The following is a 10,222-nucleotide window of genomic DNA, read 5'->3' as shown; positions in this document are numbered from 1 at the left end:
CATAATTGTGCTTACGAGTCAAACAAAGAGAACAACACTACCACAGATATAGATAATACAGACCAGTTAGGCGTAAATGATTACCACATAGGAAAGCAATTGTCATCACACCGGTATGCATACTTAACATAAGGAGTTAGAGCTACTTTGCGTATATATATATATAAGAAGTGGCAGACTGTGGTAGCGGTTATATAATGCAAATGTCTGAAAATGGAACCTCTTTTTTCTTGTATATAATAGAAATGATTCCCTGTTTTGTTCTAGTGGTCACTTTTGGACTTGAAAAATATAATAAGAGGCGGCAAGGGAAATTGTTTTTTTTTGCATGGCTACTTATGGGCCTAGTAAGGGGAGAGGAAATTCAGCGGGTGAGCACCGCTATACATACAAGGGAAAGGGTGGAGGGCGGAGCCATATATATATAGGTAATTTAAGGAACATGGCGAAATCTCTAAAGTTAATTAACTGTGGGATAAAATGACACTACTAGTTGTATGCTATTTGACAGCTTGACACACATATGAACATGAAAGAGGATATGTAAACTTTGTATAGATAGAACAACTAACTCATATGGAAAAAAATATATAAAATAGAAAAGCAATTAACCCCAAACATCAAGTTAGTAAACTTGGAATACATTAGGAGTATGCTCAGCAGAGGGGCGGAAAATAGTGCTCTAACATACAGTAGACGCGCAAGATGCATGGTTGAGAGATTTCAATTACACAAAACAAAAACAAAAACCCCCCAAAAAAACAAACAAAAAAAACATGTAATGGCGATAAACATAACTTTAAACCCCTAAGATAAGACAAAATAAACTGGCGTAACATCAACACCTGTCACTCAGAGGAAACATATAAGTGCAGACCCCAAATTTATGCTTGTATGTGCAGTCTATAGTAGAATTATTCACTTCAAATCGGTAAGCTGTGGATATGATATGGGGGTACAGACAACCGAACTATATATTATTGGTGTGCTAAAGCAGATTTAGATAGACCCTGTAGGAATCTGCATAGAAAAGCCTCATAGAACTGTAAAGTCTTTCTCAACATGAGGGGCAAGTCTATAACACTGCATTCTTTGTTAATGTAAAAAGCCCTAAAATATAGTTTGCAGACTAGGCTTGTAGCTTCTATACAGAAATAGAAATTTTTGAACTCTCACAAGCTCAACATGAGTCCTGGGGGTTAAACGTTCAGGTACAAGCCTTCCATCCTACACCAACATAATAGAATATCATACTTTTAGCGAGATTTACACAGGGTGTAGGCTGTAAGGGCCTTTTAAGTAGGATATGGTAGTACTCCCTCTGTACACGTATATAAATATGTACATACTAATAAAACACAAACAATGTAGAAACACTACAGATAACACTTTAGTTCTCTGCTAGGAGTTTAGGCATTTAAGGACACCTGAAGTTAATATATATATGACTGTGCACGGAAAATGTCATCCATTTTTGTTGTGTTATGAGCTTAGAAATGTTATCCACACCGCACAAACTACAGAACATATTCACATAGGGTCAGCCCAGACATATCAGTCCAGTTACTAGCAATGTTTACACGAATACATAGATAAAACAAATGTAAATATAGGGGGTGTGAGCAACATAGAACCAGTATAGACTCTACTTGAGGCAAACAACATACAGTATGACAAATAAGAGCACTGCAAATAATTCTCTAGTCAAGCTATCAAACAGGACAATACAGTCGTATATGCATGTATATTGCAGGGCATGTTCAAACTTAATTCAGAATGCTGTATATGAAAAACTGAATGGACAAGATGAAAAATAAAACATTTGCAGTAGGCTATCAACAAAGGTGTACAGAGACAAATGCAGCTGTTAAAATGTAAGAGTGTCAAGAAATTCAGTAAGATACAGAGTTATATAGCCATCAAGCAGATGTAATATGCTTAAAAATATTGCTACTTAATGGCATTATAGATGTAGGGAACAAAAGCAAAAAGAGGTAAAGAAAAAAAGAAAAATGGTAGCGTTATAACTAGAAAACATTCAACCCAGGGAAAAGCTAAAGCCCTGTATCATAACCTTGTCCGCAATCAGACAGTTTGCCAGCACAACCATATGAGTAGGCTCCAGAGATAGATTTACTCATCCAACACCTGATGCTACAAACAGAGTCCCAGCTAGCCAATATGGAGACTTTCTTAGCGTCTGTATTGAACATGTAGGAAGCCTCCACTGAGTGAAATACAAGGGAAATACAAGTTTCATTGCGATGTTCTCTTCTTATATGCGGTATCTGATTGACTATGTTCCACACCGCAACATCGTCACCAACAGAAGACAGGAGGCCAGCTCCACCATCCTGAACATCAAGAAGACAGAGTCCCGAGTCAGGGCTGGGTCGTTGTATGGGAGCTTTGACATCGCTATCACTTCTGGCGTCACTTGGTGGCGATTTCAGCCCATCACTGCTTTTCATAGTCAGTGACCAACAGCGTTCGTCGCCTGAAAACTGAGTGAGATGTGTCGTCTGCATCGGTTCATAAGGTCTGAGTCTGCACTGGCTCGGCTCCTCTCCCGCCATCTTGGATGTAACATCATCATCTAGAGCGCAGGAATCTCTCATAATATGCATGAGCTCAGTGAAATTACTCTACATCTGCCGATCAAGTCTGTTTATAAGCATCCTAATCTCCTCCATGTTCAGTGTAAATCAACCCAAAAATATCCAGAGGATATATAAATTCAGGCTCTGTCTAATATAGGTAGGGTGACTGCAGAGCTAGAGATCTCGGCCTCCAAGGTGCAAATGAATCCTTCGTAATAAATTAGGCCAGCTGTAATATTCATCACAGATAGCGTGCCCAGTAGTTTGTAACTAGTAGTTGGTGGTCGGTAGTTGAAGTTATTTGGTTACTTTGCTGTAAATGCAGTTTATTTAATTATAGTCCAGGAGCTCAGGAGATATGTGTCTGACTATCTCGGCTGTTGGCTCCGCCCCCCCATATTTGATATTTTTTATGCTACACTACGTGGGTACAATAGGATAGCGCAGTTTTACATAGTCTTGTGTGTATATATATATATATATATATATATAAATCTGTATTTATGAATACATAGAACATATTCTGCTATTTGAAGAACGAAGAACATTGGAATGTGAAATATTCATATTTCATATCGGGTTAGCGGACTTGTTAAAACGTGATTGGATTTGTGCAACTTGTTGGGTGTTTTTTTTCCATTTTTCGCACTCCATTAAAGTCTATGGGGGAATACGTTAACACAAATGCGATATTCCAGGTTCAGTTCTTTGCGCTCATTGGGTTAGTGCTCGTGCAAAAACTTTATACTTTCAACTTGTTATACGCATGCTACCCGATGCGCAAAAAGGTTACTTCTAGTGGAGTTAGCGCCCAAGCAAGAGCGATAAATAGAGTTCCACATGTAATCTTGCCAATGATTGGTGAGAAGAAATGTAATCAAAATAAAATATGATCTTCAGTCTTAAAACTGAAGGATTCTGAGGGGCATAGCCTAGCAACCCAGGATGATGGCCGCACACTAACACGGCTCTGTAGCCTTAACCATTGCCGCCACAGTATTTGGGGTCCCCAGCTCAAAGAAACAGCTGTAAGCAATGGGGCTCACTACACACTAACCTCCAGGAGCAATTCCGCTACTCTTAATCACCTAACGGAGGGGAAGAAATGGAGGTGCATCATGACTGGGCCTGAGGCCTTGCATAGTACTCCGGCACTGGCGCAGCAACAGAGGGCAAAAACATCACAAGCAGCACTTCACAACTGCACAAGTACCCCACTTAGTGCGAGCTGTAGGACGCAACTCACCCTCCAGGGCCAAGCCAGACAACCACGCCACAATACTGAGGGCCTGAGCAGTACACACACCACATTGCCATAGTTACGGCCCACATAGCCTACAACATTGCAAAGGGATCTTACAAGAGACCGCTCTATACAAAAGGTACCAACCTCAGGCCCCAAACCCAAAATCTAGTCGAATTAGAGAAGGCGCTACAAACCGCACCTATTAAGATATACACTAGCACAACTACTACAAACCTAAACTAACACACTCCACAGCCTCTGTTATGCCCTGCAAACCTGCACAAAACATGGAGAAACAGGCTCAATCTATCACTATGAGCCACTACATGAAGGCACAAGCCAGCACACCAGACCCTACTCCTCATCAACATTCCCAACCTACAAGAGCCGAAGAAAAAGACCAAAATAATTCTAACACCTCTTTCATCACAAAAGATGTTCTAAAGTCACTCTCATCAAAAGAGGATATAAACAAAGTCTTAACAGAGGTTAGAGGCCTGTTCAGCAAACTAAAGAATGACATGTCCCTCATCACTAATAGGGTGGACAAGTTAGAAAACTCTCAAACATAATTACAAACTACAGTAGTGCAAGAGAACACCCAGCACATTTCACAACATACTGAAGCTGTATCCTTCCTCCTTGACAAAATCGAAGACCTCGACAACCACAATAGGAGTAATAACCTCCGTTTGAGAGGTCAACCCAACTGCATTGAATGGCTACTTGCAGGACCTTTTTAGAACTATAAAAGGCACCCGACATTTGAAACTATACCACTTGAAAGGGCCCATAGATCTTTATGTCCAAAGCCACCCAATAAGGCCCCACCAAGAGACGTTCGTAGATAAAGAAGAAAAATCTAAATGTGCGAGAGCCAAAACTCCTGTCACACATGCAGGATTTTAAATACAAGTATTTTCAGATATATCCCCAGCTACATTACAAAAACGCAGGGAACTCAAACACATAACAGAGGTTCTGCTTTGTCACAACATCCAGTACAGATGGGGATTCCCACTATGTATCATAGCTAACAACAATGGGAAAACAGCAGTCCTCAAAACAGAAGAAGAACTGCCAACCTTTTGCAAGGCACTGGGAGTCACCTTTGATGAACCACAAGTTCTTAACAACTCATCCCAACTTTCTGCAATGAACAAGGACACCCCATCCTCCTCACAGATTCTGGAACAGAACTCTGCACTTACAGTGAACCTATCTGTACTAAATACATGGGTACCTCCACCACAGAGCCAGACAGATAGGTCAGCATGCTTAGGCACTGTGGCTGAGCTCTGTAGCAACCCAAGGGTTGCAGGTTCGTTCCCCAGCGAGGTCCACTCAGCCTTTCATCCTTCTGAGGTTGATAAAATGAGCAGCACCTTGAGACCCTTACGGGTGATTAGCCGCGCTTTACAAGTACCCAATACATACATACCACTGTGACAAAAGACTTAAGAAGACAGATGAGTAACAAATGTTTTCTGCTCTTTGTTTTATTTTTTCATTTAAAAATGTTGAAGTTATTATTGGCTATGTTGAATGCTAAGTTTTACTGTTGTCATTAACTCAGGAACTCTTCTCATACAGGTATAATGGACCAATGTACAGGTATGATGTGTCTTTTTGTTGCCCGCCTTAGACAGATACCTAAAACATATCCCCTTAATTAGTTGATTAACATGGATGCTTAAGAAACCATCAGTTAATGTACTAGCGGTGCCCGCCGGATACAATAATCCACCCACTTTGGTTACCAGGCACCTCAGCTGACTATATGTTCTATTCACACCTGTACAATACTTATTCTCGCATTGACTACATAATGACAAAAGTCAAGACAATACAAATCCGACCAATGACTTGGTCAGACCAGTCTCCTGCCTCATAAATTGGCCAGATAATCCTATGATACTTTTCCACTGGAAATTGGACAATACTCTCCTTGATCACTCCAGAGATTGAAAAATCAATGATAGAGTACTTCCACTTAAATGATACCAACAACACAACAATTAACAATATTTGGAAAGCACACAAATGTGTTCTCAGAGGGGAATCCTTAAAACACAAGGCCTACCTATCCAAACAACACAGATCCCGATACGAAAATCTCCTGAAAGAACTACAGACATTAGAACATAACCACAAACCCAAAACACATGCCTACTACAAGCTAGAACCAAGCTCAATGAGTTCTTACAACACGACCAGCAAAAACTGGCTCAACTTTTACAGAAACGTTATTATGAACAAGTAAACAAGGCGGGCAAGCTCCTAGCAAGAGCAATCTGCTGAAAACAACTCAAAACCCATATACATAGCCTAAAAAACAATGCAGGTATAATGATATGCCACAGCTTCTCTATTGCTCAGACATTCAGATCCTACTACTCTTCCCTTTACAACCTTGCAGGAGATCCCACTTTACAACCTACTGTTATTGACAAAAAGACAGCATTACAAACTAATTACGTGACCTAGATATACCCATTCTAAATGACAAACAGTCCCAAAAATTGGATGCTCCCATAAGTGTAGAAGAGATTGCAACAGCTATCAAACACTTGCAGACGGGAAAATGCCAAGGCCCTGACGGTTATGGAGCAAAATATTACAACAAGTTTGTACATATCCTAGCCCCTAAATTGTCAATACTGTTTAACACCCTAGACAACACAAAAGGATTCCCCAAAACAATGCTTGAAGCATTCATTACCATACTACCTAAACCTGCTAAACCACCAACCATCCCACAGAACCTCCGTCCAATTTCCCTTTTGAATACGGACATAAAAATCTTTGCGAGAATACTAGCAGACAGATTAAACCCCCTTCTCACAAAACTGGTGTCACCCAATCAAGTAGGCTTTATCCCAGGCAGGGTGGCTAGGGATAACACCCTCAAAATATTACAATTAATGGCACACGCACACAATACCAGTACTCCCTTGGCCCTCATAACAACTGACGTAGAAAAAGCGTTTTACAGGGTGGACTGGAATTTTCTCAGAGCCACCATGGCAAAAATGAATATTGGACAGTCTTTCATCAACAAGGTCTTCTCGCTTTACTCAGAACCAACAGCAAAAGTAAGAGTGAACTCAATCCTCAAATCCCTTTGACATTAAAAATGGCACCCGACAAGGATGCCCACTGTCCTCAATCCTTTTTCTCCTATCTATTGAAATCTTAGCCCAAAAAAATAGAGCCAATCCATTAATCAGGGGGATATCCACAGCCACCTCAGAATACAAATTAGCGATGTACGCCGACGATATCTTACTTACTATTACGGGCGTAGAAACATCTCTGCCTCAATTACTTAACACTATCACAAAATACGATAAACTATCCAACTTTCACCTAAACTTTTCTAAATCCGAAATTCTAAATTTATCCACCACATCCCAGACAATAGATGCGCTGAAATGTATTTGCCCACTATGCATTCAACACTCACAACTAAAATACCCAAGTAGAACTCTAACTAAAGACTTTCAGGAATTGTTCTCTGCAAACTTTAAAATTCTACAAAATAATATTAGAAAGGATTTATCCAGCTGGAGGAGCAAGCCAATATAATGGATTGATAGAATCCACGTTATCAAGATGAATGTCCTTCTACGCATTTTCAACCTTCTCCATTCCACTGCCCAGAGGATTACTCCACCAGCTACAGAATAACATTGAACAATATATTTGGGGCAATATAAAACCAAGAGTGCAAAAGAAAAACCTATACTTAGCCAGGGACAGGGGGGGATTGAGTGTACCCGAATTGGCAAGGTACAGAGTAGCAACCCTACTACAAAGAATAATCGATTAGAGCCAAAACTCAAATAACAAACAATGGGTCCTCAATCATGGGGCATTCAACATACTATCTGCTCCAAACAGAGCCAAATGGACTCTAATGATACCATCAGAGTTGTAATATGTTGCTTCTCTGTACCATGTTGCAGCCTTGAGCAAAAGTTTATATTGTTAAGCTTTTTCTTTTCTCAATAAAAAGTAAGTGCCCCAAATAAAAAAAAAAAAGCACACAAAATAATCACACATGGGGGGGAGAAAAAATAATATTTATTGAAAATACTTGAAATGTCCACAAACATGGAAGGCACTATGTAAGAGAAGGTGTGATGCATCATAGCTATAGATTGCAATAATTTTTGTAATGTATAATATTACACATATTTCTTAAGGGTATCATTTTTTTTAGCTGCCTTCCCCTGCTAGGGAACAAAAAAAAAAAACATATACCCCCTTGAACCCAGAAATAAATACACAACACACTTACTTTGTGGTAGAAAACACCCCACCCCTCAACGAGGAGGGAGGGGTTAACTGTATGAATAACTTCAAGTAAATAAATAACAAAATAATTCAACTGTAGAAAATGACTTGCTAGCAAGACAACTTAAATTACAACCACGCTAGATGGGGTGCAGCAGAACACACTGGGGAGGAGGACGCTCCACTCCCTCCTACAAAAGTGCAGCAGGGAAGAACTAGCAGTGAGCCACCTACGTCAGCCCCATGACTGAGGTTCTTTTGAGCAAATTGTACTTCCCATCTAAGGCTGGCAAGTTGAAAAAAAACACTGAAATTACTGCACCCCTTACAGCCACCCATAGAAGACAAGAACCAGAAAAAGAACCCGGACTGCTTTAATATTAGCCAGAAAAATGTTCGTGCCATGGTCAAACAAATTAACTTAATCTGCCCTTAAAAAACCAAGGTAATCAATTCTGATGTTGTCATGCACAACAACCCTGTCACCAGCAGGGAGAACTGCTGTACTGATATTCCTAGTCAACTTTATTTTAACTCTGAACCCAGCTCGAGTCCATGTGCCTCCAAATGCTTCTAGATATAATGATCTGTACACCTTGAAACTGTGCTAGCAATCATTTGATACCAGAAACTATCACACTCGATAAGTCACCCATGGACATGGTCCCACGTTGTTCCCTCCTAAATGGAGTACAATAACATTAGGCTGCCCCATCTCCTTCTGGCCTCCAAGATTTTAGCTGACTAATCCCCCCACAGCATGCCACTCTCTCTGAGCCATCTGATGCTTAACTTGGAAGAGAAAATCCCCAACTGCAAGCCACCTGACAGCAATGCAGCCCACAGAGCTGCCCAGTGTATATAAGAATGACCTACGATCCAAGTATTTTTAGATCCCCCCAGCCGGACCTATAAAACAGCAAACTAAACAAGGTCCTTGTTTAAACAACACACAAAAACAAACAAAACCTCTAAGCATGTACTTGGATAACCCCCATGCAACCATGACTACCACAGCAAAACCAAACCTGAGGTACAACCCAAAATCACATGCAAACTAACAAGGTAGACTCACAAACCAAAACCTAACAAACCTAACATACTTTTTATACCTGGCAGATGTGCACTTTCCTAGCTTTTTTATCTGATCACTATTATATCCTGCCAAAGGTCATCAGCAACAAATGAATGAAATATAATGTAGATAAAACCTCCAGAGTGCAAACTCAAACTAACTAGATTAAATCCATGAAAGGGTCATTAGGGCCTTTTGAGGGTGAACTTTGAGATTATTCCACAGGGAACAATACAGATATTGCAACATCATTATCCTGGCATTTCACTTTATTATTTATCTCCTGCCACTGATTATGACTGATTGAATGGTTTATGACAATTCTCAGGCTAGTTTAGAATTTTAGATCTGTAATGTGATATAATCAATAATAACTAGAATGAGTGTGAGCAAGAAAATAATTTTGTTAAAGTAAATGCAATTTTTTTAAAATAGCTTATGTCACAGAACTATAAAACACTCACACCTAGATTACGAGTTTTGCGTTGCGGCTTTTAACATGAATAAATGGCAATTCCAGAGTCGTGTCGGTATAGCTATACCGCAAGCATTTTTGCCTGTAACGCAACGCCAGTCGCGCACTCAAAAACGTTTTTGTGTGGGATTTTCATAGCGCCAGTATTACATGTTGTGCGTTCAGGCTAAAATGCTTGCGTTACAACCTACACCGACATGATCCATACCGGCATCTGAAAGCAGTAGTTATGGATTTTGTGTAACAAAAATGTTTCACAAAACTCATAACTAAACTGTTAGAAAGTACACTAACACCCATAAACTACCTATTAACCGCTGAACCACCACCCTCCCACATCGCAAATACTATATTAAACTTATTAACCCCTAATCTGCCACCCACCCACATCCCTACTATTAAATAACCCCTAATCTGGTGCCCACCCACATCGCCAACACTATTTAAATATATTAACCCCTAAACCGCCACTCCCGACATCGCCGACACTATAATAAAGTTATTAACCCCTATTCCACCGCTCCCCG

This window comes from Bombina bombina, chromosome 6, assembly GCF_027579735.1.
Source record: "Bombina bombina isolate aBomBom1 chromosome 6, aBomBom1.pri, whole genome shotgun sequence".
NCBI lineage: Eukaryota > Metazoa > Chordata > Amphibia > Anura > Bombinatoridae > Bombina > Bombina bombina.
The sequence above is the reverse complement of the archived record's forward strand: the minus strand, read 5'-3'. Positions refer to the sequence as shown.